The following is a 25210-nucleotide window of genomic DNA, read 5'->3' as shown; positions in this document are numbered from 1 at the left end:
ACTGGCCAGACGGGCCCTGCAAATTTGGAAGAATGCCATGCATCTGGTAGACGACTGGACTCCAGCACACTTACAGCAATTTCCTTAGGGCTTTGATCAGGGGCTGCTTAAATTTGCATACTCCACCCTATGTTGTGACTTTGAGATCCCTTGTTGAAATTGCTTTAGCCAGCCAAGAGGTGGCTATTGTCTCAATTTCAAAGCAGCTTTGAGCCATTCAAGTGGCTGGTGAATAGCACTTTCTCTTTGTTCGCCTCAAAGTTCTAAAGAGTTCTCCATAGGTCCTGCTCTGTACAGATTGTTCAAAGATCTGTTGGAAGTGCATATAATAGGATAAATAAATTGAGGGCATTCCTTTTCAGTACCTCACCTGCATGGCTGTCTGGCCTCTGGAAGATGCTGGGAAAGCAAGTCAGGATGGCCGAGTGGTCTAAGGCGCTGCGTTCAGGTCGCAGTCTCCTCTGGAGGCATGGGTTCAAATCCCACTTCTGACAGTCCTGTGTTTACTCTAATTTTTTTCTTGAGAAATATGATCATTTCCCTCGCAGTGGCTTATAGGATTGTCTTCTTGGAAGAGTGCAGTGAGTTTTTTTCTTGCTCTAGCCACTATTGGCCTAAGCTCTGTGCATTTTTTGGTTCCTAATATCTTTCTCACCCTTTAGATGAAAAAGCAGCATGGGGTCAGGATGGCCGAGTGGTCTAAGGCGCTGCGTTAAGGCCGCAGTCTCTCCTGGAGGCGTGGGTTCGAATCCCACTTTTGACAAAACTTGTATTCCATTTTCTCTCTCAGTTCCTTGAGAATCTCAGCTAAAAATTGGCAATGTAAATAATATCTGAATAAGTACCAAACTTCAGTTTCAACTGCAAATGCATTTGCCCTATTCTATCTTTAACGTTAATGTATTATTCTTCTAGCACTCGTGGTGTTTTATATTTGTTTTGTGGGGTACTTTAAAAATCTTTTTTATGAAAGAAATGGGTTACATTAAGTCTTGTGATGTTTTAGGTTTCCAATAAGGAGGTTTTAAATTTTATGTCACGTCATTTTCAGATGCTTCATTCAAGAGATGTTTCCACTATAGAATGCAGAGCAAGGGCAAAAATACAAGTGATAGAGCGAGTGAGTGAGAAGGAGTGTTGTGGAAGGAGAGAATGAAACAAAGACAGAGTGAGTGAATGGCAGGGAGGCATAGAAGAGGAGTCTAGTAGTGCAGGAGACCTGCTTTTCCCTGCTCTTGACCTCCCACCCATCCCCAAACAACCACAAACATACCTTCTGTGCAAAGTTGGTATGCAGATTTTCACGCCTCAGCAAGTGAGGGTGAGTCCCAGGCCAGGGGCTAAAGAGCAAAAGAGTGCCTGTGCTCAGACTTTCCCTGCTAGGGATAGTTTATCTGGAACAAGGCCTACTCTCTTGTATCCAGCAAGGATCTAGAAATCCTGCATGAATCTGCAAGGCACATTGGCAGCATAAATTTGCATAAACTGCCCCACCTATTGCCTTCCTACTTCCTGTGCTGTAGTTGTTTGTGTAGAGAGAGAGGTCGCAGGCAAGGAAATGTTGTGAGTCGGATACAGGACCCTAAATAGCTGGTGAGAGGTATGTGGTGTTCTAAAAGCATGAAAACTGTATACCTGTGAAATAAAGTGCTTTTGTGTGTGTTCTTCTGTGTTTATTGTCCTGTGCATAAAGTTGCACCTTGTGTTTGAAGGTTTAAATTATTTCAGGCTTGCATGGAGGTAGACGTTTCTGAGTAACTTTTATTCATTTCTTAAAAGCCTATACTGTCAGGATGGCCGAGAGGTCTAAGGCGCTTTGTTTAGGCCACAGTCTCCTTTGGAGGCGTGGGTTCGAATCCCACTTCTGACATGCCTTTTGGAGATTTAATCTCCTTTATCAGGTTAACATCTGATGGAAGTTGCATCTGTTGGTCTTCACTTGGCACGTTATTCCGTTCTCCTCTTGTCAAGAGAGATGGGGTTTCTCATATATTTAGGTTCTATAACGTCTTGCTGACAAAGCGCAATCCTTACCAAATGAGCATAGGACCCATGTAAGAGGTCATCTGGAATAGTCATGCTCTTGTATGCACTGGCCAGACGGGCCCTGCAAATTTGGAAGAATGCCATGCATCTGGTAGACAACTGGACTCCAGCACACTTACAGCAATTTCCTTAGGGCTTTGATCAGGGGCTGCTTAAATTTGCATACTCCACCCTATGTTGTGACTTTGAGATCCCTTGTTGAAATTGCTTTAGCCAGCCAAGAGGTGGCTATTGTCTCAATTTCAAAGCAGCTTTGAGCCGTTCAAGTGGCTGGTGAATAGCACTTTCTCTTTGTTCGCCTCAAAGTTCTAAAGAGTTCTCCATAGGTCCTGCTCTGTACAGATTGTTCAAAGATCTGTTGGAAGTGCATATAATAGGATAAATAAATTGAGGGCATTCCTTTTCAGTACCTCACCTGCATGGCTGTCTGGCCTCTGGAAGATGCTGGGAAAGCAAGTCAGGATGGCCGAGTGGTCTAAGGCGCTGCGTTCAGGTCGCAGTCTCCTCTGGAGGCGTGGGTTCAAATCCCACTTCTGACAGTCCTGTGTTTACTCTAATTTTTTTCTTGAGAAATATGATCATTTCCCTCGCAGTGGCTTATAGGATTGTCTTCTTGGAAGAGTGCAGTGAGTTTTTTTCTTGCTCTAGCCACTATTGGCCTAAGCTCTGTGCATTTTGTGGTTCCTAATATCTTTCTCACCCTTTAGATGAAAAAGCAGCATGGGGTCAGGATGGCCGAGTGGTCTAAGGCGCTGCGTTAAGGCCGCAGTCTCTCCTGGAGGTGTGGGTTCGAATCCCACTTTTGACAAAACTTGTATTCCATTTTCTCTCTCAGTTCCTTGAGAATCTCAGCTAAAAATTGGCAATGTAAATAATATCTGAATAAGTACCAAACTTCAGTTTCAACTGCAAATGCATTTGCCCTATTCTATCTTTAACGTTAATGTATTATTCTTCTAGCACTCGTGGTGTTTTATATTTGTTTTGTGGGGTACTTTAAAAATCTTTTTTATGAAAGAAATGGGTTACATTAAGTCTTGTGATGTTTTAGGTTTCCAATAAGGAGGTTTTAAATTTTATGTCACGTCATTTTCAGATGCTTCATTCAAGAGATGTTTCCACTATAGAATGCAGAGCAAGGGCAAAAATACAAGTGATAGAGCGAGTGAGTGAGAAGGAGTGTTGTGGAAGGAGAGAATGAAACAAAGACAGAGTGAGTGAATGGCAGGGAGGCATAGAAGAGGAGTCTAGTAGTGAAGGAGACCTTCTTTTCACTGCTCTTGACCTCCCACCCATCCCCAAACAACCACAAACATACCTTCTGTGCAAAGTTGGTATGCAGAATTTCACGCCTCAGCAAGTGAGGGTGAGTCCCAGGCCAGGGGCTAAAGAGCAAAAGAGTGCCTGTGCTCAGACTTTCCCTGCTAGGGATAGTTTGTCTGGAACAAGGCCTACTCTCTTGTATCCAGCAAGGATCTAGAAATCCTGCATGAATCTGCAAGGCACATTGGCAGCATAAATTTGCATAAACTGCCCCACCTATTGCCTTCCTACTTCCTGTGCTGTAGTTGTTTGTGTAGAGAGAGAGGTCGCAGGCAAGGAAATGTTGTGAGTCGGATACAGGACCCTAAATAGCTGGTGAGAGGTATGTGGTGTTCTAAAAGCATGAAAACTGTATACCTGTGAAATAAAGTGCTTTCGTATGTGTTCTTCTGTGTTTATTGTCCTGTGCATAAAGTTGCACCTTGTGTTTGAATGTTTAAATTATTTCAGGCTTGCATGGAGGTAGACGTTTCTGAGTAACTTTTATTCATTTCTTAAAAGCCTATACTGTCAGGATGGCCGAGAGGTCTAAGGTGCTGTGTTTAGGCCACAGTCTCCCTTGGAGGCGTGGGTTCGAATTCCACTTCTGACATTCCTTTTGGAGATTTAATCTCCTTTATCAGGTTAACATCTGATGGAAGTTGCATCTGTTGGTCTTCACCTGGCACGTTATTCCGTTCTCCTCTTGTCAAGAGAGATGGGGTTTCTCATATATTTAGGTTCTATAACGTCTTGCTGACAAAGCGCAATCCTTACCAAATGAGCATAGTACCCATGTAAGAGGTCATCTGGAAGAGTCATGCTCTTGTATGCCCTGGCCAGACGGGCCCTGCAAATTTGGAAGAATGCCATGCATCTGGTAGACAACTGGACTCCAGCACACTTACAGCAATTTCCTTAGGGCTTTGATCAGGGGCTGCTTAAATTTGCATACTCCACCCTATGTTGTGACTTTGAGATCCCTTGTTGAAATTGCTTTAGCCAGCCAAGAGGTGGCTATTGTCTCAATTTCAAAGCAGCTTTGAGCCGTTCAAGTGGCTGGTGAATAGCACTTTCTCTTTGTTCGCCTCAAAGTTCTAAAGAGTTCTCCATAGGTCCTGCTCTGTACAGATTGTTCAAAGATCTGTTGGAAGTGCATATAATAGGATAAATAAATTGAGGGCATTCCTTTTCAGTACCTCACCTGCATGGCTGTCTGGCCTCTGGAAGATGCTGGGAAAGCAAGTCAGGATGGCCGAGTGGTCTAAGGCGCTGCGTTCAGGTCGCAGTCTCCTCTGGAGGCGTGGGTTCAAATCCCACTTCTGACAGTCCTGTGTTTACTCTAATTATTTTCTTGAGAAATATGATCATTTCCCTCGCAGTGGCTTATAGGATTGTCTTCTTGGAAGAGTGCAGTGAGTTTTTTTCTTGCTCTAGCCACTATTGGCCTAAGCTCTGTGCATTTTTTGGTTCCTAATATCTTTCTCACCCTTTAGATGAAAAAGCAGCATGGGGTCAGGATGGCCGAGTGGTCTAAGGCGCTGCGTTAAGGCCGCAGTCTCTCCTGGAGGCGTGGGTTCGAATCCCACTTCTGACAAAACTTGAATTCCATTTTCTCTCTCAGTTCCTTTAGAATCTCAGCTAAAAATTGGCAATGTAAATAATATCTGAATAAGTACCAAACTTCAGTTTCAACTGCAAATGCATTTGCCCTATTCTATCTTTAACGTTAATGTAATATTCTTCTAGCACTCGTGGTGTTTTATATTTGTTTTGTGGGGTACTTTAAAAATCTTTTTTATGAAAGAAATGGGTTACATTAAGTCTTGTGATGTTTTAGGTTTCCAATAAGGAGGTTTTAAATTTTATGTCACGTCATTTTCAGATGCTTCATTCAAGAGATGTTTCCACTATAGAATGCAGAGCAAGGGCAAAAATACAAGTGATAGAGCGAGTGAGTGAGAAGGAGTGTTGTGGAAGGAGAGAATGAAACAAAGACAGAGTGAGTGAACGGCAGGGAGGCATAGAAGAGTAGTCTAGTAGTGAAGGAGACCTGCTTTTCCCTGCTCTTGACCTCCCACCCATCCCCAAACAACCACAAACATACCTTCTGTGCAAAGTTGGTATGCAGAATTTCACGCCTCAGCAAGTGAGGGTGAGTCCCAGGCCAGGGGCTAAAGAGCAAAAGAGTGCCTGTGCTCAGACTTTCCCTGCTAGGGATAGTTTATCTGGAACAAACCCTACTCTCTTGTATCCAGCAAGGATCTAGAAATCCTGCATGAATCTGCAAGGCACATTGGCAGCATAAATTTGCATAAACTGCCCCACCTATTGCCTTCCTACTTCCTGTGCTGTAGTTGTTTGTGTAGAGAGAGAGGTCGCAGGCAAGGAAATGTTGTGAGTCGGATACAGGACCCTAAATAGCTGGTGAGAGGTATGTGGTGTTCTAAAAGCATGAAAACTGTATACCTGTGAAATAAAGTGCTTTCGTATGTGTTCTTCTGTGTTTATTGTCCTGTGCATAAAGTTGCACCTTGTGTTTGAAGGTTTAAATTATTTCAGGCTTGCATTGAGGTAGACGTTTCTGAGTAACTTTTATTCATTTCTTAAAAGCATATACTGTCAGGATGGCCGAGAGGTCTAAGGCGCTGTGTTTAGGCCACAGTCTCCTTTGGAGGCGTGGGTTCGAATCCCACTTCTGACATGCCTTTTGGAGATTTAATCTCCTTTATCAGGTTAACATCTGATGGAAGTTGCATCTGTTGGTCTTCACTTGGCACGTTATTCCGTTCTCCTCTTGTCAAGAGAGATCGGGTTTCTCATATATTTAGGTTCTATAACGTCTTGCTGACAAAGCGCAATCCTTACCAAATGAGCATAGGACCCATGTAAGAGGTCATCTGGAAGAGTCATGCTCTTGTATGCCCTGGCCAGACGGGCCCAGCAAATTTGGAAGAATGCCATTCATCTGGTAGACAACTGGACTCCAGCACACTTACAGCAATTTCCTCAGGGCTTTGATCAGGGGCTGCTTAAATTTGCATACTCCACCCTATGTTGTGACTTTGAGATCCCTTGTTGAAATTGCTTTAGCCAGCCAAGAGGTGGCTATTGTCTCAATTTCAAAGCAGCTTTGAGCCGTTCAAGTGGCTGGTGAATAGCACTTTCTCTTTGTTCGCCTCAAAGTTCTAAAGAGTTCTTCATAGGTCCTGCTCTGTACAGATTGTTCAAAGATCTGTTGGAAGTGCATATAATAGGATAAATAAATTGAGGGCATTCCTTTTCAGTACCTCACCTGCATGGCTGTCTGGCCTCTGGAAGATGCTGGGAAAGCAAGTCAGGATTGCCGAGTGGTCTAAGGCGCTGCGTTTAGGTCGCAGTCTCCTCTGGAGGCGGGGGTCAAATCCCACTTCTGACAGTCCTCTGTTTACTCTAATTTTTTTCTTGAGAAATATGATCATTTCCCTCGCAGTGGCTTATAGGATTGTCTTCTTGGAAGAGTGCAGTGAGTTTTTTTCTTGCTCTAGCCACTATTGGCCTAAGCTCTGTGCATTTTTTGGTTCCTAATATCTTTCTCACCCTTTAGATGAAAATGCAGCATGGGGTCAGGATGGCCGAGTGGTCTAAGGCGCTGAGTTAAGGCTGCAGTCTCTCGTGGAGGCATGGGTTCGAATCCCACTTCTGACAAAACTTGAATTCCATTTTCTCTCTCAGTTCCTTTAGAATCTCAGCTAAAAATTGGCAATGTAAATAATATCTGAATAAGTACCAAACTTCAGTTTCAACTGCAAATGCATTTGCCCTATTCTATCTTTAACGTTAATGTAATATTCTTCTAGCACTCGTGGTGTTTTATATTTGTTTTGTGGGGTACTTTAAAAATCTTTTTTATGAAAGAAATGGGTTACATTAAGTCTTGTGATGTTTTAGGTTTCCAATAAGGAGGTTTTAAATTTTATGTCACGTCATTTTCAGATGCTTCATTCAAGAGATGTTTCCACTATAGAATGCAGAGCAAGGGCAAAAATACAAGTGATAGAGCGAATGAGTGAGAAGGAGTGTTGTGGAAGGAGAGAATGAAACAAAGACAGAGTGAGTGAACGGCAGGGAGGCATAGAAGAGGAGTCTAGTAGTGAAGGAGACCTGCTTTTCCCTGCTCTTGACCTCCCACCCATCCCCCAAACAACCACAAACATACCTTCTGTGCAAAGTTGGTATGCAGAATTTCATGCCTCAGCAAGTGAGGGTGAGTCCCAGGCCAGGGGCTAAAGAGCAAAAGAGTGCCTGTGCTCAGACTTTCCCTGCTAGGGATAGTGTATCTGGAACAAGGCCTACTCTCTTGTATCCAGCAAGGATCTAGAAATCCTGCATGAATCTGCAAGGCACATTGGCAGCATAAATTTGCATAAACTGCCCCACCTATTGCCTTCCTACTTCCTGTGCTGTAGTTGTTTGTGTAGAGAGAGAGGTCGCAGGCAAGGAAATGTTGTGAGTCGGATACACGACCCTAATTAGCTGGTGAGAGGTATGTGGTGTTCTAAAAGCATGAAAACTGTATACCTGTGAAATAAAGTGCTTTCGTATGTGTTCTTCTGTGTTTATTGTCCTGTGCATAAAGTTGCACCTTGTGTTTGAAGGTTTAAATTATTTCAGGCTTGCATGGAGGTAGACGTTTCTGAGTAACTTTTATTCATTTATTAAAAGCCTATACTGTCAGGATGGCCGAGAGGTCTAAGGCGCTGTGTTTAGGCCACAGTCTCCTTTGGAGGCGTGGGTTCGAATCCCACTTCTGACATGCCTTTTGGAGATTTAATCTCCTTTATCAGGTTAACATCTGATGGAAGTTGCATCTGTTGGTCTTCACTTGGCACTTTATTCCGTTCTCCTCTTGTCAAGAGAGATGGGGTTTCTCATATATTTAGGTTCTATAACGTCTTGCTGACAAAACGCAATCCTTACCAAATGAGCATAGGACCCATGTAAGAGGTCATCTGGAAGAGTCATGCTCTTGTATGCCCTGGCCAGACGGGCCCTGCAAATTTGGAAGAATGCCATTCATCTGGTAGACAACTGGACTCCAGCACACTTACAGCAATCTCCTCAGGGCTTTGATCAGGGGCTGCTTAAATTTGCATACTCCACCCTATGTTGTGACTTTGAGATCCCTTGTTGAAATTGCTTTAGCCAGCCAAGAGGTGGCTATTGTCTCAATTTCAAAGCAGCTTTGAGCCGTTCAAGTGGCTGGTGAATAGCACTTTCTCTTTGTTTGCCTCAAAGTTCTAAAGAGTTCTCCATAGGTCCTGCTCTGTACAGATTGTTCAAAGATCTGTTGGAAGTGCATATAATAGGATAAATAAATTGAGGGCATTCCTTTTCAGTACCTCACCTGCATGGCTGTCTGGCCTCTGGAAGATGTTGGGAAAGAAAGTCAGGATGGCCGAGTGGTCTAAGGCGCTGCGTTCAGGTCGCAGTCTCCTCTGGAGGCGTGGGTTCAAATCCCACTTCTGACAGTCCTGTGTTTACTCTAATTATTTTCTTGAGAAATATGATCATTTCCCTCGCAGTGGCTTTTAGGATTGTCTTCTTGGAAGAGTGCAGTGAGTTTTTTTCTTGCTCTAGCCACTATTGGCCTCAGCTCTGTGCATTTTTTGGTTCCTAATATCTTTCTCACCCTTTAGATGAAAAAGCAGCATGGGGTCAGGATGGCCGAGTGGTCTAAGGCGCTGCGTTAAGGCCGCAGTCTCTCCTGGAGGCGTGGGTTCGAATCCCACTTCTGACAAAACTTGAATTCCATTTTCTCTCTCAGTTCCTTTAGAATCTCAGCTAAAAATTGGCAATGTAAATAATATCTGAATAAGTACCAAACTTCAGTTTCAACTGCAAATGCATTTGCCCTATTCTATCTTTAACGTTAATGTAATATTCTTCTAGCACTCGTGGTGTTTTATATTTCTTTTGTGGGGTACTTTAAAAATCTTTTTTATGAAAGAAATGGGTTACATTAAGTCTTGTGATGTTTTAGGTTTCCAATAAGGAGGTTTTAAATTTTATGTCACGTCATTTTCAGATGCTTCATTCAAGAGATGTTTCCACTATAGAATGCAGAGCAAGGGCAAAAATACAAGTGATAGAGCGAGTGAGTGAGAAGGAGTGTTGTGGAAGGAGAGAATGAAACAAAGACAGAGTGAGTGAATGGCAGGGAGGCATAGAAGAGGAGTCTAATAGTGAAGGAGACCTGCTTTTCCCTGCTCTTGACCTCCCACCCATCCCCAAACAACCACAAACATACCTTCTGTGCAAAGTTGGTATGCAGAATTTCACGCCTCAGCAAGTGAGGGTGAGTCCCAGGCCAGGGGCTAAAGAGCAAAAGAGTGCCTGTGCTCAGACTTTCCCTGCTAGGGATAGTTTATCTGGAACAAGGCCTACTCTCTTGTATCCAGCAAGGATCTAGAAATCCTGCATGAATCTGCAAGGCACATTGGCAGCATAAATTTGCATAAACTGCCCCACCTATTGCCTTCCTACTTCCTGTGCTGTAGTTGTTTGTGTAGAGAGAGAGGTCGCAGGCAAGGAAATGTTGTGAGTCGGATACAGGACCCTAAATAGCTGGTGAGAGGTATGTGGTGTTCTAAAAGCATGAAAACTGTATACCTGTGATAGAAAGTGCTTTCGTATGTGTTCTTCTGTGTTTATTGTCCTGTGCATAAAGTTGCACCTTGTGTTTGAAGGTTTAAATTATTTCAGGCTTGCATTGAGGTAGACGTTTCTGAGTAACTTTTATTCATTTCTTAAAAGCATATACTGTCAGGATGGCCGAGAGGTCTAAGGCGCTGTGTTTAGGCCACAGTCTCCTTTGGAGGCGTGGGTTCGAATCCCACTTCTGACATGCCTTTTGGAGATTTAATCTCCTTTATCAGGTTAACATCTGATGGAAGTTGCATCTGTTGGTCTTCACTTGGCACGTTATTCCGTTCTCCTCTTGTCAAGAGAGATGGGGTTTCTCATATATTTAGGTTCTATAACGTCTTGCTGACAAAGCGCAATCCTTACCAAATGAGCATAGGACCCATGTAAGAGGTCATCTGGAAGAGTCATGCTCTTGTATGCCCTGGCCAGACGGGCCCAGCAAATTTGGAAGAATGCCATTCATCTGGTAGACAACTGGACTCCAGCACACTTACAGCAATTTCCTCAGGGCTTTGATCAGGGGCTGCTTAAATTTGCATACTCCACCCTATGTTGTGACTTTGAGATCCCTTGTTGAAATTGCTTTAGCCAGCCAAGAGGTGGCTATTGTCTCAATTTCAAAGCAGCTTTGAGCCGTTCAAGTGGCTGGTGAATAGCACTTTCTCTTTGTTCGCCTCAAAGTTCTAAAGAGTTCTCCATAGGTCCTGCTCTGTACAGATTGTTCAAAGATCTGTTGGAAGTGCATATAATAGGATAAATAAATTGAGGGCATTCCTTTTCAGTACCTCACCTGCATTGCTGTCTGGCCTCTGGAAGATGCTGGGAAAGCAAGTCAGTATGGCCGAGTGGTCTAAGGCGCTGCGTTCAGGTCGCGGTCTCCTCTGGAGGCGTGGGTTCAAATCCCACTTCTGACAGTCCTCTGTTTACTCTAATTTTTTTCTTGAGAAATATGATCATTTCCCTCGCAGTGGCTTATAGGATTGTCTTCTTGGAAGAGTGCAGTGAGTTTTTTTCTTGCTCTAGCCACTATTGGCCTAAGCTCTGTGCATTTTTTGGTTCCTAATATCTTTCTCACCCTTTAGATGAAAAAGCACCATGGGGTCAGGATGGCCGAGTGGTCTAAGGCGCTGCGTTAAGGCCGCAGTCTCTCCTGGAGGCGTGGGTTCGAATCCCACTTCTGACAAAACTTGAATTCCATTTTCTCTCTCAGTTCCTTTAGAATCTCAGCTAAAAATTGGCAATGTAAATAATATCTGAATAAGTACCAAACTTCAGTTTCAACTGCAAATGCATTTGCCCTATTCTATCTTTAACGTTAATGTAATATTCTTCTAGCACTCGTGGTGTTTTATATTTCTTTTGTGGGGTACTTTAAAAATCTTTTTTATGAAAGAAATGGGTTACATTAAGTCTTGTGATGTTTTAGGTTTCCAATAAGGAGGTTTTAAATTTTATGTCACGTCATTTTCAGATGCTTCAATCAAGAGATGTTTCCACTATAGAATGCAGAGCAAGGGCAAAAATACAAGTGATAGAGCGAGTGAGTGAGAAGGAGTGTTGTGGAAGGACAGAATGAAACAAAGACAGAGTGAGTGAACGGCAGGGAGGCATAGAAGAGTAGTCTAGTAGTGAAGGAGACCTGCTTTTCCCTGCTCTTGACCTCCCACCCATCCCCAAACAACCACAAACATACCTTCTGTGCAAAGTTGGTATGCAGAATTTCACGCCTCAGCAAGTGAGGGTGAGTCACAGGCCAGGGGCTAAAGAGCAAAAGAGTGCCTGTGCTCAGACTTTCCCTGCTAGGGATAGTTTATCTGGAACAAGGCCTACTCTCTTGTATCCAGCAAGGATCTAGAAATCCTGCATGAATCTGCAAGGCACATTGGCAGCATAAATTTGCATAAACTGCCCCACCTATTGCCTACCTACTTCCTGTGCTGTAGTTGTTTGTGTAGAGAGAGAGGTCGCAGGCAAGGAAATGTTGTGAGTCGGATACAGGACCCTAAATAGCTGGTGAGAGGTATGTGGTGTTCTAAAAGCATGAAAACTGTATACCTGTGAAATAAAGTGCTTTCGTATGTGTTCTTCTGTGTTTATTGTCCTGTGCATAAAGTTGCACCTTGTGTTTGAAGGTTTAAATTATTTCAGGCTTGCATTGAGGTAGACGTTTCTGAGTAACTTTTATTCATTTCTTAAAAGCATATACTGTCAGGATGGCCGAGAGGTCTAAGGCGCTGTGTTTAGGCCACAGTCTCCTTTGGAGGCGTGGGTTCGAATCCCACTTCTGACATGCCTTTTGGAGATTTAATCTCCTTTATCAGGTTAACATCTGATGGAAGTTGCATCTGTTGGTCTTCACTTGGCACGTTATTCCGTTCTCCTCTTGTCAAGAGAGATGGGGTTTCTCATATATTTAGGTTCTATAACGTCTTGCTGACAAAGCGCAATCCTTACCAAATGAGCATAGGACCCATGTAAGAGGTCATCTGGAAGAGTCATGCTCTTGTATGCCCTGGCCAGACGGGCCCAGCAAATTTGGAAGAATGCCATTCATCTGGTAGACAACTGGACTCCAGCACACTTACAGCAATTTCCTCAGGGCTTTGATCAGGGGCTGCTTAAATTTGCATACTCCACCCTATGTTGTGACTTTGAGATCCCTTGTTGAAATTGCTTTAGCCAGCCAAGAGGTGGCTATTGTCTCAATTTCAAAGCAGCTTTGAGCCGTTCAAGTGGCTGGTGAATAGCACTTTCTCTTTGTTCGCCTCAAAGTTCTAAAGAGTTCTCCATAGGTCCTGCTCTGTACAGATTGTTCAAAGATCTGTTGGAAGTGCATATAATAGGATAAATAAATTGAGGGCATTCCTTTTCAGTACCTCACCTGCATTGCTGTCTGGCCTCTGGAAGATGCTGGGAAAGCAAGTCAGGATGGCCGAGTGGTCTAAGGCGCTGCGTTCAGGTCGCAGTCTCCTCTGGAGGCGTGGGTTCAAATCCCACTTCTGACATTCCTCTGTTTACTCTAATTTTTTCTTGAGAAATATGATCATTTCCCTCGCAGTGGCTTATAGGATTGTCTTCTTGGAAGAGTGCAGTGAGTTTTTTTCTTGCTCTAGCCACTATTGGCCTAAGCTCTGTGCATTTTTTGGTTCCTAATATCTTTCTCACCCTTTAGATGAAAATGCAGCATGGGGTCAGGATGGCCGAGTGGTCTAAGGTGCTGCGTTAAGGCCGCAGTCTCTCCTGGAGGCGTGGGTTCGAATCCCACTTCTGACAAAACTTGAATTCCATTTTCTCTCTCAGTTCCTTTAGAATCTCAGCTAAAAATTGGCAATGTAAATAATATCTGAATAAGTACCAAACTTCAGTTTCAACTGCAAATGCATTTGCCCTATTCTATCTTTAACGTTAATGTAATATTCTTCTAGCATTCGTGGTGTTTTATATTTGTTTTGTGGGGTACTTTAAAAATCTTTTTTATGAAAGAAATGGGTTACATTAAGTCTTGTGATGTTTTAGGTTTCCAATAAGGAGGTTTTAAATTTTATGTCACGTCATTTTCAGATGCTTCATTCAAGAGATGTTTCCACTATAGAATGCAGAGCAAGGGCAAAAATACAAGTGATAGAGCGAGTGAGTGAGAAGGAGTGTTGTGGAAGGAGAGAATGAAACAAAGACAGAGTGAGTGAACGGCAGGGAGGCATAGAAGAGTAGTCTAGTAGTGAAGGAGACCTGCTTTTCCCTGCTCTTGACCTCCCACCCATCCCCAAACAACCACAAACATACCTTCTGTGCAAAGTTGGTATGCAGAATTTCATGCCTCAGCAAGTGAGGGTGAGTCCCAGGCCAGGGGCTAAAGAGCAAAAGAGTGCCTGTGCTCAGACTTTCCCTGCTAGGGATAGTTTATCTGGAACAAGGCCTACTCTCTTGTATCCAGCAAGGATCTAGAAATCCTGCATGAATCTGCAAGGCACATTGGCAGCATAAATTTGCATAAACTGCCCCACCTATTGCCTTCCTACTTCCTGTGCTGTAGTTGTTTGTGTAGAGAGAGAGGTCGCAGGCAAGGAAATGTTGTGAGTCGGATACAGGACCCTAAATAGCTGGTGAGAGGTATGTGGTGTTCTAAAAGCATGAAAACTGTATACCTGTGAAATAAAGTGCTTTCGTATGTGTTCTTCTGTGTTTATTGTCCTGTGCATAAAGTTGCACCTTGTGTTTGAAGGTTTAAATTATTTCAGGCTTGCATGGAGGTAGACGTTTCTGAGTAACTTTTATTCATTTCTTAAAAGCCTATACTGTCAGGATGGCCGAGAGGTCTAAGGCGCTGTGTGTAGGCCACAGTCTCCTTTGGAGGCGTGGGTTCGAATCCCACTTCTGACATGCCTTTTGGAGATTTAATCTCCTTTATCAGGTTAACATCTGATGGAAGTTGCATCTGTTGGTCTTCACTTGGCACGTTATTCCGTTCTCCTCTTGTCAAGAGAGATGGGGTTTCTCATATATTTAGGTTCTATAACGTCTTGCTGACAAAGCGCAATCCTTACCAAATGAGCATAGGACCCATGTAAGAGGTCATCTGGAATAGTCATGCTCTTGTATGCACTGGCCAGACGGGCCCTGCAAATTTGGAAGAATGCCATGCATCTGGTAGACAACTGGACTCCAGCACACTTACAGCAATTTCCTAAGGGCTTTGATCAGGGGCTGCTTAAATTTGCATACTCCACCCTATGTTGTGACTTTGAGATCCCTTGTTGAAATTGCTTTAGCCAGCCAAGAGGTGGCTATTGTCTCAATTTCAAAGCAGCTTTGAGCCGTTCAAGTGGCTGGTGAATAGCACTTTCTCTTTGTTCGCCTCAAAGTTCTAAAGAGTTCTCCATAGGTCCTGCTCTGTACAGATTGTTCAAAGATCTGTTGGAAGTGCATATAATAGGATAAATAAATTGAGGGCATTCCTTTTCAGTACCTCACCTGCATGGCTGTCTGGCCTCTGGAAGATGCTGGGAAAGCAAGTCAGGATGGCCGAGTGGTCTAAGGCGCTGCGTTCAGGTCGCAGTCTCCTCTGGAGGCGTGGGTTCAAATCCCACTTCTGACAGTCCTGTGTTTACTCTAATTATTTTCTTGAGAAATATGATCATTTCCCTCGCAGTGGCTTATAGGATTGTCTTCTTGGAAGAGTGCAGTGAGTTTTTTTCTTGCTCTAGCCACTATTGGCCTCAGCTCTGTGCATTTTTTGGTTCCTAATATCTTTCTCACCCTTTAGATGAAAAAGCAGCATGGGGTCAGGATGGCTGAGTGGTCTAAGGCGCTGCGTTAAGGCCGCAGTCTCTCCTGGAGGCGTGGGTTCGAATCCCACTTCTGACAAAACTTGAATTCCATTTTCTCTCTCAGTTCCTTTAGAATCTCAGCTAAAAATTGGCAATGTAAATAATATCTGAATAAGTACCAAACTTCAGTTTCAACTGCAAATGCATTTGCCCTATTCTATCTTTAACGTTAATGTAATATTCTTCTAGCACTCGTGGTGTTTTATATTTGTTTTGTGGGGTACTTTAAAAATCTTTTTTATGAAAGAAATGGGTTACATTAAGTCTTGTGATGTTTTAGGTTTCCAATAAGGAGGTTTTAAATTTTATGTCACGTCATTTTCAGATGCATCATTCAAGAGATGTTTCCACTATAGAATGCAGAGCAAGGGCAAAAATACAAGTGATAGAGCGAGTGAGTGAGAAGGAGTGTTGTGGAAGGAGAGAATGAAACAAAGACAGAGTGAGTGAACAGCAGGGAGGCATAGAAGAGGAGTCTAGTAGTGAAGGAGACCTGCTTTTCCCTGCTCTTGACCTCCCACCCATCCCCAAACAACCACAAACATACCTTCTGTGCAAAGTTGGTATGCAGAATTTCACGCCTCAGCAAGTGAGGGTGAGTCCCAGGCCAGGGGCTAAAGAGCAAAAGAGTGCCTGTGCTCAGACTTTCCCTGCTAGGGATAGTTTATCTGGAACAAGGCCTACTCTCTTGTATCCAGCAAGGATCTAGAAATCCTGCATGAATCTGCAAGGCACATTGGCAGCATAAATTTGCATAAACTGCCCCACCTATTGCCTTCCTACTTCCTGTGCTGTAGTTGTTTGTGTAGAGAGAGAGGTCGCAGGCAAGGAAATGTTGTGAGTCGGATACAGGAACCTAAATAGCTGGTGAGAGGTATGTGGTGTTCTAAAAGCATGAAAACTGTATACCTGTGAAATAAAGTGCTTTCGTATGTGTTCTTCTGTGTTTATTGTCCTGTGCATAAAGTTGCACCTTGTGTTTGAAGGTTTAAATTATTTCAGGCTTGCATGGAGGTAGACGTTTCTGAGTAACTTTTATTCATTTCTTAAAAGCCTATACTGTCAGGATGGCCGAGAGGTCTAAGGCGCTGTGTTTAGGCCGCAGTCTCCTTTGGAGGCGTGGGTTCGAATCCCACTTCTGACATGCCTTTTGGAGATTTAATCTCCTTTATCAGGTTAACATCTGATGGAAGTTGCATCTGTTGGTCTTCACTTGGCACGTTATTCCGTTCTCCTCTTGTCAAGAGAGATGGGGTTTCTCATATATTTAGGTTCTATAACGTCTTGCTGACAAAGCGCAATCCTTACCAAATGAGCATAGGACCCATGTAAGAGGTCATCTGGAAGAGTCATGCTCTTGTATGCCCTGGCCAGACGGGCCCTGCAAATTTGGAAGAATGCCATTCATCTGGTAGACAACTGGACTCCAGCACACTTACAGCAATCTCCTCAGGGCTTTGATCAGGGGCTGCTTAAATTTGCATACTCCACCCTATGTTGTGACTTTGAGATCCCTTGTTGAAATTGCTTTAGCCAGCCAAGAGGTGGCTATTGTCTCAATTTCAAAGCAGCTTTGAGCCGTTCAAGTGGCTGGTGAATAGCACTTTCTCTTTGTTTGCCTCAAAGTTCTAAAGAGTTCTCCATAGGTCCTGCTCTGTACAGATTGTTCAAAGATCTGTTGGAAGTGCATATAATAGGATAAATAAATTGAGGGCATTCCTTTTCAGTACCTCACCTGCATGGCTGTCTGGCCTCTGGAAGATGCTGGGAAAGCAAGTCAGGATGGCCGAGTGGTCTAAGGCGCTGCGTTCAGGTCGCAGTCTCCTCTGGAGGCGTGGGTTCAAATCCCACTTCTGACAGTCCTGTGTTTACTCTAATTTTTTTCTTGAGAAATATGATCATTTCCCTCGCAGTGGCTTATAGGATTGTCTTCTTGGAAGAGTGCAGTGAGTTTTTTTCTTGCTCTAGCCACTATTGGCCTAAGCTCTGTGCATTTTTTGGTTCCTAATATCTTTCTCACCCTTTAGATGAAAATGCAGCATGGGGAAAGGATGGCCGAGTGGTCTAAGGCGCTGCGTTAAGGCCGCAGTCTCTCCTGGAGGCGTGGGTTTGAATCCCACTTCTGACAAAACTTGAATTCCATTTTCTCTCTCAGTTCCTTTAGAATCTCAGCTAAAAATTGGCAATGTAAATAATATCTGAATAAGTACCAAACTTCAGTTTCAACTGCAAATGCATTTGCCCTATTCTATCTTTAACGTTAATGTAATATTCTTCTAGCACTCGTGGTATTTTATATTTGTTTTGTGGGGTACTTTAAAAATCTTTTTTATGAAAGAAATGGGTTACATTAAGTCTTGTGATGTTTTAGGTTTCCAATAAAGAGGTTTTAAATTTTATGTCACGTCATTTTCAGATGCTTCATTCAAGAGATGTTTCCACTATAGAATGCAGAGCAAGGGCAAAAATACAAGTGATAGAGCGAGTGAGTGAGAAGGAGTGTTGTGGAAGGAGAGAATGAAACAAAGACAGAGTGAGTGAACGGCAGGGAGGCATAGAAGAGGAGTCTAGTAGTGAAGGAGACCTGCTTTTCCCTGCTCTTGACCTCCCACCCATCCCCAAACAACCACAAACATACCTTCTGTGCAAAGTTGGTATGCAGAATTTCACGCCTCAGCAAGTGAGGGTGAGTCCCAGGCCAGGGGCTAAAGAGCAAAAGAGTGCCTGTGCTCAGACTTTCCCTGCTAGGGATAGTTTATCTGGAACAAGGCCTACTCTCTTGTATCCAGCAAGGTTCTAGAAATCCTGCATGAATCTGCAAGGCACATTGGCAGCATAAATTTGCATAAACTGCCCCACCTATTGCCTTCCTACTTCCTGTGCTGTAGTTGTTTGTGTAGAGAGAGAGGTCGCAGGCAAGGAAATGTTGTGAGTCGGATACAGGACCCTAAATAGCTGGTGAGAGGTATGTGGTGTTCTAAAAGCATGAAAACTGTATACCTGTGAAATAAAGTGCTTTCGTATGTGTTCTTCTGTGTTTATTGTCCTGTGCATAAAGTTGCACCTTGTGTTTGAAGGTTTAAATTATTTCAGGCTTGCATGGAGGTAGACGTTTCTGAGTAACTTTTATTCATTTCTTAAAAGCCTATACTGTCAGGATGGCCGAGAGGTCTAAGGCGCTGTGTTTAGGCCACAGTCTCCTTTGGAGGCGTGGGTTCGAATCCCACTTCTGACATGCCTTTTGGAGATTTAATCTCCTTTATCAGGTTAACATCTGATGGAAGTTGCATCTGTTGGTCTTCACTTGGCACGTTATTCCGTTCTCCTCTTGTCAAGAGAGATGGGGTTTCTCATATATTTAGGTTCTATAACGTCTTGCTGACAAAGCGCAATCCTTACCAAATGAGCAGAGGACCCATGTAAGAGGTCATCTGGAAGAGTCATGCTCTTGTATGCCCTGGCCAGACGGGCCCTGCAAATTTGGAAGAATGCCATGCATCTGGTAGACAACTGGACTCCAGCACACTTACAGCAATTTCCTTAGGGCTTTGATCAGGGGCTGCTTAAATTTGCATACTCCACCCTATGTTGTGACTTTGAGATCCCTTGTTGAAATTGCTTTAGCCAGCCAAGAGGTGGCTATTGTCTCAATTTCAAAGCAGCTTTGAGCCGTTCAAGTGGCTGGTGAATAGCACTTTCTCTTTGTTCGCCTCAAAGTTCTAAAGAGTTCTCCATAGGTCCTGCTCTGTACAGATTGTTCAAAGATCTGTTGGAAGTGCATATGCTAGGATAAATAAATTGAGGGCATTCCTTTTCAGTACCTCACCTGCATGGCTGTCTGGCCTCTGGAAGATGCTGGGAAAGCAAGTCAGGATGGCCGAGTGGTCTAAGGCGCTGCGTTCAGGTCGCAGTCTCCTCTGGAGGCGTGGGTTCAAATCCCACTTCTGACAGTCCTTTGTTTACTCTAATTATTTTCTTGAGAAATATGATCATTTCCCTCGCAGTGGCTTATAGGATTGTCTTCTTGGAAGAGTGCAGTGAGTTTTTTTCTTGCTCTAGCCACTATTGGCCTAAGCTCTGTGCATTTTTTGGTTCCTAATATCTTTCTCACCCTTTAGATGAAAAAGCAGCATGGGGTCAGGATAGCCGAGTGGTCTAAGGCGCTGCGTTAAGGCCGCAGTCTCTCCTGGAGGCGTTGGTTCAAATCCCACTTCTGACAAAACTTTAATTCCATTTTCTCTCTCAGTTCCTTTAGAATCTCAGCTAAAAATTGGCAATGTAAATAATATCTGAATAAGTACCAAACTTCAGTTTCAACTGCAAATGCATTTGCCCTATTCTATCTTTAACGTTAATGTTATATTCTTCTAGCACTCGTGGTGTTTTATATTTCTTTTGTGGGGTACTTTAAAAATCTTTTTTATGAAAGAAATGGGTTACATTAAGTCTTGTGATGTTTTAGGTTTCCAATAAGGAGGTTTTAAATTTTATGTCACGTCATTTTCAGATGCTTCATTCAAGAGATGTTTCCACTATAGAATGCAGAGCAAGGGCAAAAATACAAGTGATAGAGCGAGTGAGTGAGAAGGAGTGTTGTGGAAGGAGAGAATGAAACAAAGACAGAGTGAGTGAATGGCAGGGAGGCATAGAAGAGGAGTCTAGAAGTGAAGGAGACCTGCTTTTCCCTGCTCTTGACCTCCCACCCATTCCCAAACAACCACAAACATACCTTTTGTGCAAAGTTGGTATGCAGAATTTCACGCCTCAGCAAGTGAGGGTGAGTCCCAGGCCAGGGGCTAAAGAGCAAAAGAGTGCCTGTGCTCAGACTTTCCCTGCTAGGGATAGTTTATCTGGAACAAGGCCTACTCTCTTGTATCCAGCAAGGATCTAGAAATCCTGCATGAATCTGCAAGGCACATTGGCAGCATAAATTTGCATAAACTGCCCCACCTATTGCCTTCCTACTTCCTGTGCTGTAGTTGTTTGTGTAGAGAGAGAGGTCGCAGGCAAGGAAATGTTGTGAGTCGGATACAGGACCCTAATTAGCTGGTGAGAGGTATGTGGTGTTCTAAAAGCATGAAAACTGTATACCTGTGAAATAAAGTGCTTTCGTATGTGTTCTTCTGTGTTTATTGTCCTGTGCATAAAGTTGCACCTTGTGTTTGAAGGTTTAAATTATTTCAGGCTTGCATTGAGGTAGACGTTTCTGAGTAACTTTTATTCATTTCTTAAAAGCATATACTGTCAGGATGGCCGAGAGGTCTAAGGCGCTGTGTTTAGGCCACAGTCTCCTTTGGAGGCGTGGGTTCGAATCCCACTTCTGACATGCCTTTTGGAGATTTAATCTCCTTTATCAGGTTAACATCTGATGGAAGTTGCATCTGTTGGTCTTCACTTGGCACGTTATTCCGTTCTCCTCTTGTCAAGAGAGATGGGGTTTCTCATATATTTAGGTTCTATAACGTCTTGCTGACAAAGCGCAATCCTTACCAAATGAGCATAGGACCCATGTAAGAGGTCATCTGGAAGAGTCATGCTCTTGTATGCCCTGGCCAGACGGGCCCAGCAAATTTGGAAGAATGCCATTCATCTGGTAGACAACTGGACTCCAGCACACTTACAGCAATTTCCTCAGGGCTTTGATCAGGGGCTGCTTAAATTTGCATACTCCACCCTATGTTGTGACTTTGAGATCCCTTGTTGAAATTGCTTTAGCCAGCCAAGAGGTGGCTATTGTCTCAATTTCAAAGCAGCTTTGAGCCGTTCAAGTGGCTGGTGAATAGCACTTTCTCTTTGTTCGCCTCAAAGTTCTAAAGAGTTCTCCATAGGTCCTGCTCTGTACAGATTGTTCAAAGATCTGTTGGAAGTGCATATAATAGGATAAATAAATTGAGGGCATTCCTTTTCAGTACCTCACCTGCATTGCTGTCTGGCCTCTGGAAGATGCTGGGAAAGCAAGTCAGGATGGCCGAGTGGTCTAAGGCGCTGCGTTCAGGTCGCAGTCTCCTCTGGAGGCGTGGGTTCAAATCCCACTTCTGACAGTCCACTGTTAACTCTAATTTTTTTCTTGAGAAATATGATCATTTCCCTCGCAGTGGCTTATAGGATTGTCTTCTTGGAAGAGTGCAGTGAGTTTTTTTCTTGCTCTAGCCACTATTGGCCTAAGCTCTGTGCATTTTTTGGTTCCTAATATCTTTCTCACCCTTTAGATGAAAATGCAGCATGGGGTCAGGATGGCCGAGTGGTCTAATGTGCTGCATTAAGGCCGCAGTCTCTCCTGGAGGCGTGGGTTCGAATCCCACTTCTGACAAAACTTGAATTCCATTTTCTCTCTCAGTTCCTTTAGAATCTCAGCTAAAAATTGGCAATGTAAATAATATCTGAATAAGTACCAAACTTCAGTTTCAACTGCAAATGCATTTGCCCTATTCTATCTTTAACGTTAATGTAATATTCTTCTAGCACTCGTGGTGTTTTATATTTGTTTTGTGGGGTACTTTAAAAATCTTTTTTATGAAAGAAATGGGTTACATTAAGTCTTGTGATGTTTTAGGTTTCCAATAAGGAGGTTTTAAATTTTATGTCACGTCATTTTCAGATGCTTCATTCAAGAGATGTTTCCACTATAGAATGCAGAGCAAGGGCAAAAATACAAGTGATAGAGCGAGTGAGTGAGAAGGAGTGTTGTGGAAGGAGAGAATGAAACAAAGACAGAGTGAGTGAACGGCAGGGAGGCATAGAAGAGTAGTCTAGTAGTGAAGGAGACCTGCTTTTCCCTGCTCTTGACCTCCCACCCATCCCCAAACAACCACAAACATACCTTCTGTGCAAAGTTGGTATGCAGAATTTCATGCCTCAGCAAGTGAGGGTGAGTCCCAGGCCAGGGGCTAAAGAGCAAAAGAGTGCCTGTGCTCAGACTTTCCCTGCTAGGGATAGTTTATCTGGAACAAGGCCTACTCTCTTGTATCCAGCAAGGATCTAGAAATCCTGCATGAATCTGCAAGGCACATTGGCAGCATAAATTTGCATAAACTGCCCCACCTATTGCCTTCCTACTTCCTGTGCTGTAGTTGTTTGTGTAGAGAGAGAGGTCGCAGGCAAGGAAATGTTGTGAGTCGGATACAGGACCCTAAATAGCTGGTGAGAGGTATGTGGTGTTCTAAAAGCATGAAAACTGTATACCTGTGAAATAAAGTGCTTTCGTATGTGTTCTTCTGTGTTTATTGTCCTGTGCATAAAGTTGCACCTTGTGTTTGAAGGTTTAAATTATTTCAGGCTTGCATGGAGGTAGACGTTTCTGAGTAACTTTTATTCATTTCTTAAAAGCCTATACTGTCAGGATGGCCGAGAGGTCTAAGGCGCTGTGTGTAGGCCACAGTCTCCTTTGGAGGCGTGGGTTCGAATCCCACTTCTGACATGCCTTTTCGGAGATTTAATCTCCTTTATCAGGTTAACATCTGATGGAAGTTGCATCTGTTGGTCTTCACTTGGCACGTTATTCCGTTCTCCTCTTGTCAAGAGAGATGGGGTTTCTCATATATTTAGGTTCTATAACGTCTTGCTGACAAAGCGCAATCCTTACCAAATGAGCATAGGACCCATGTAAGAGGTCATCTGGAATAGTCATGCTCTTGTATGCACTGGCCAGACGGGCCCTGCAAATTTGGAAGAATGCCATGCATCTGGTAGACAACTGGACTCCAGCACACTTACAGCAATTTCCTTAGGGCTTTGATCAGGGGCTGCTTAAATTTGCATAATCCACCCTATGTTGTGACTTTGAGATCCCTTGTTGAAATTGCTTTAGCCAGCCAAGAGGTGGCTATTGTCTCAATTTCAAAGCAGCTTTGAGCCGTTCAAGTGGCTGGTGAATAGCACTTTCTCTTTGTTCGCCTCAAAGTTCTAAAGAGTTCTCCATAGGTCCTGCTCTGTACAGATTGTTCAAAGATCTGTTGGAAGTGCATATAATAGGATAAATAAATTGAGGGCATTCCTTTTCAGTACCTCACCTGCATGGCTGTCTGGCCTCTGGAAGATGCTGGGAAAGCAAGTCAGGATGGCCGAGTGGTCTAAGGCGCTGCGTTCAGGTCGCAGTCTCCTCTGGAGGCGTGGGTTCAAATCCCACTTCTGACAGTCCTGTGTTTACTCTAATTTTTTTCTTGAGAAATATGATCATTTCCCTCGCAGTGGCTTATAGGATTGTCTTCTTGGAAGAGTGCAGTGAGTTTTTTTCTTGCTCTAGCCACTATTGGCCTAAGCTCTGTGCATTTTTTGGTTCCTAATATCTTTCTCACCCTTTAGATGAAAAAGCAGCATGGGGTCAGGATGGCCGAGTGGTCTAAGGCGCTGCGTTAAGGCCGCAGTCTCTCCTGGAGGCGTGGGTTCGAATCCCACTTCTGACAAAACTTGTATTCCATTTTCTCTCTCAGTTCCTTGAGAATCTCAGCTAAAAATTGGCAATGTAAATAATATCTGAATAAGTACCAAACTTCAGTTTCAACTGCAAATGCATTTGCCCTATTCTATCTTTAACGTTAATGTAATATTCTTCTAGCACTCGTGGTGTTTTATATTTGTTTTGTGGGGTACTTTAAAAATCTTTTTTATGAAAGAAATGGGTTACATTAAGTCTTGTGATGTTTTAGGTTTCCAATAAGGAGGTTTTAAATTTTATGTCACGTCATTTTCAGATGCTTCATTCAAGAGATGTTTCCACTATAAAATGCAGAGCAAGGGCAAAAATACAAGTGATAGAGCGAGTGAGTGAGAAGGAGTGTTGTGGAAGGAGAGAATGAAACAAAGACAGAGTGAGTGAATGGCAGGGAGGCATAGAAGAGGAGTCTAGTAGTGAAGGAGACCTGCTTTTCCCTGCTCTTGACCTCCCACCCATCCCCAAACAACCACAAACATACCTTCTGTGCAAAGTTGGTATGCAGAATTTCACGCCTCAGCAAGTGAGGGTAAGTCCCAGGCCAGGGGCTAAAGAGCAAAAGAGTGCCTGTGCTCAGACTTTCCCTGCTAGGGATAGTTTATCTGGAACAAGGCCTACTCTCTTGTATCCAGCAAGGATCTAGAAATCCTGCATGAATCTGCAAGGCACATTGGCAGCATAAATTTGCATAAACTGCCCCACCTATTACCTTCCTACTTCCTGTGCTGTAGTTGTTTGTGTAGAGAGAGAGGTTGCAGGCAAGGAAATGTTGTGAGTCGGATACAGGACCCTAAATAGCTGGTGAGAGGTATGTGGTGTTCTAAAAGCATGAAAACTGTATACCTGTGAAATAAAGTGCTTTCGTATGTGTTCTTCTGTGTTTATTGTCCTGTGCATAAAGTTGCACCTTGTGTTTGAATGTTTAAATTATTTCAGGCTTGCAGGGAGGTAGACGTTTCTGAGTAACTTTTATTCATTTCTTAAAAGCCTATACTGTCAGGATGGCCGAGAGGTCTAAGGTGCTGTGTTTAGGCCACAGTCTCCTTTGGAGGCGTGGGTTCGAATTCCACTTCTGACATTCCTTTTGGAGATTTAATCTCCTTTATCAGGTTAACATCTGATGGAAGTTGCATCTGTTGGTCTTCACCTGGCACGTTATTCCGTTCTCCTCTTGTCAAGAGAGATGGGGTTTCTCATATATTTAGGTTCTATAACGTCTTGCTGACAAAGCGCAATCCTTACCAAATGAGCATAGGACCCATGTAAGAGGTCATCTGGAAGAGTCATGCTCTTGTATGCCCTGGCCAGACGGGCCCTGCAAATTTGGAAGAATGCCATGCATCTGGTAGACAACTGGACTCCAGCACACTTACAGCAATTTCCTTAGGGCTTTGATCAGGGGCTGCTTAAATTTGCA

At 43.4% G+C, this 25210-nt stretch overlaps 24 non-coding genes across 24 annotated transcripts; all 24 read left to right on the top strand.

Moving 5' to 3' along the window:
- The first annotated feature begins 680 nt into the window (after positions 1-680).
- On the top strand, positions 681-763 carry TRNAL-AAG (transfer RNA leucine (anticodon AAG)). Its single transcript has one exon. It is a non-coding gene; the product is annotated as a tRNA-Leu (tRNA).
- Positions 764-2502: 1739 nt separating this feature from the next.
- Positions 2503-2585, top strand: TRNAL-CAG (transfer RNA leucine (anticodon CAG)). Its single transcript has one exon. It is a non-coding gene; the product is annotated as a tRNA-Leu (tRNA).
- Positions 2586-2771: 186 nt separating this feature from the next.
- On the top strand, positions 2772-2854 carry TRNAL-AAG (transfer RNA leucine (anticodon AAG)). Its single transcript has one exon. It is a non-coding gene; the product is annotated as a tRNA-Leu (tRNA).
- Positions 2855-4593: 1739 nt separating this feature from the next.
- TRNAL-CAG (transfer RNA leucine (anticodon CAG)) lies at positions 4594-4676 on the top strand. The gene has a single exon. It is a non-coding gene; the product is annotated as a tRNA-Leu (tRNA).
- A 186-nt stretch (positions 4677-4862) lies between these two features.
- TRNAL-AAG (transfer RNA leucine (anticodon AAG)) lies at positions 4863-4945 on the top strand. The gene has a single exon. It is a non-coding gene; the product is annotated as a tRNA-Leu (tRNA).
- Positions 4946-5969: 1024 nt separating this feature from the next.
- Positions 5970-6052, top strand: TRNAL-UAG (transfer RNA leucine (anticodon UAG)). The gene has a single exon. It is a non-coding gene; the product is annotated as a tRNA-Leu (tRNA).
- A 2008-nt stretch (positions 6053-8060) lies between these two features.
- On the top strand, positions 8061-8143 carry TRNAL-UAG (transfer RNA leucine (anticodon UAG)). Its single transcript has one exon. It is a non-coding gene; the product is annotated as a tRNA-Leu (tRNA).
- Positions 8144-8775: 632 nt separating this feature from the next.
- On the top strand, positions 8776-8858 carry TRNAL-CAG (transfer RNA leucine (anticodon CAG)). The gene has a single exon. It is a non-coding gene; the product is annotated as a tRNA-Leu (tRNA).
- Positions 8859-9044: 186 nt separating this feature from the next.
- Positions 9045-9127, top strand: TRNAL-AAG (transfer RNA leucine (anticodon AAG)). The gene has a single exon. It is a non-coding gene; the product is annotated as a tRNA-Leu (tRNA).
- A 1024-nt stretch (positions 9128-10151) lies between these two features.
- TRNAL-UAG (transfer RNA leucine (anticodon UAG)) lies at positions 10152-10234 on the top strand. The gene has a single exon. It is a non-coding gene; the product is annotated as a tRNA-Leu (tRNA).
- Positions 10235-11135: 901 nt separating this feature from the next.
- TRNAL-AAG (transfer RNA leucine (anticodon AAG)) lies at positions 11136-11218 on the top strand. The gene has a single exon. It is a non-coding gene; the product is annotated as a tRNA-Leu (tRNA).
- A 1024-nt stretch (positions 11219-12242) lies between these two features.
- Positions 12243-12325, top strand: TRNAL-UAG (transfer RNA leucine (anticodon UAG)). The gene has a single exon. It is a non-coding gene; the product is annotated as a tRNA-Leu (tRNA).
- Positions 12326-12957: 632 nt separating this feature from the next.
- Positions 12958-13040, top strand: TRNAL-CAG (transfer RNA leucine (anticodon CAG)). Its single transcript has one exon. It is a non-coding gene; the product is annotated as a tRNA-Leu (tRNA).
- Positions 13041-13225: 185 nt separating this feature from the next.
- TRNAL-AAG (transfer RNA leucine (anticodon AAG)) lies at positions 13226-13308 on the top strand. The gene has a single exon. It is a non-coding gene; the product is annotated as a tRNA-Leu (tRNA).
- Positions 13309-15047: 1739 nt separating this feature from the next.
- On the top strand, positions 15048-15130 carry TRNAL-CAG (transfer RNA leucine (anticodon CAG)). The gene has a single exon. It is a non-coding gene; the product is annotated as a tRNA-Leu (tRNA).
- Positions 15131-15316: 186 nt separating this feature from the next.
- TRNAL-AAG (transfer RNA leucine (anticodon AAG)) lies at positions 15317-15399 on the top strand. Its single transcript has one exon. It is a non-coding gene; the product is annotated as a tRNA-Leu (tRNA).
- A 1024-nt stretch (positions 15400-16423) lies between these two features.
- Positions 16424-16506, top strand: TRNAL-UAG (transfer RNA leucine (anticodon UAG)). The gene has a single exon. It is a non-coding gene; the product is annotated as a tRNA-Leu (tRNA).
- A 632-nt stretch (positions 16507-17138) lies between these two features.
- TRNAL-CAG (transfer RNA leucine (anticodon CAG)) lies at positions 17139-17221 on the top strand. Its single transcript has one exon. It is a non-coding gene; the product is annotated as a tRNA-Leu (tRNA).
- A 1293-nt stretch (positions 17222-18514) lies between these two features.
- On the top strand, positions 18515-18597 carry TRNAL-UAG (transfer RNA leucine (anticodon UAG)). Its single transcript has one exon. It is a non-coding gene; the product is annotated as a tRNA-Leu (tRNA).
- A 632-nt stretch (positions 18598-19229) lies between these two features.
- Positions 19230-19312, top strand: TRNAL-CAG (transfer RNA leucine (anticodon CAG)). Its single transcript has one exon. It is a non-coding gene; the product is annotated as a tRNA-Leu (tRNA).
- Positions 19313-20605: 1293 nt separating this feature from the next.
- TRNAL-UAG (transfer RNA leucine (anticodon UAG)) lies at positions 20606-20688 on the top strand. Its single transcript has one exon. It is a non-coding gene; the product is annotated as a tRNA-Leu (tRNA).
- Positions 20689-21320: 632 nt separating this feature from the next.
- On the top strand, positions 21321-21403 carry TRNAL-CAG (transfer RNA leucine (anticodon CAG)). The gene has a single exon. It is a non-coding gene; the product is annotated as a tRNA-Leu (tRNA).
- Positions 21404-23412: 2009 nt separating this feature from the next.
- TRNAL-CAG (transfer RNA leucine (anticodon CAG)) lies at positions 23413-23495 on the top strand. Its single transcript has one exon. It is a non-coding gene; the product is annotated as a tRNA-Leu (tRNA).
- A 186-nt stretch (positions 23496-23681) lies between these two features.
- Positions 23682-23764, top strand: TRNAL-AAG (transfer RNA leucine (anticodon AAG)). The gene has a single exon. It is a non-coding gene; the product is annotated as a tRNA-Leu (tRNA).
- The last annotated feature ends 1446 nt before the right edge of the window (positions 23765-25210 follow it).

The sequence above is a fragment of the Triturus cristatus genome, chromosome 6 (genome assembly GCF_964204655.1).
Source record: "Triturus cristatus chromosome 6, aTriCri1.1, whole genome shotgun sequence".
Taxonomy (NCBI): Eukaryota; Metazoa; Chordata; class Amphibia; order Caudata; family Salamandridae; genus Triturus; species Triturus cristatus.
The sequence above is the reverse complement of the archived record's forward strand: the minus strand, read 5'-3'. Positions and strand labels throughout refer to the sequence as shown.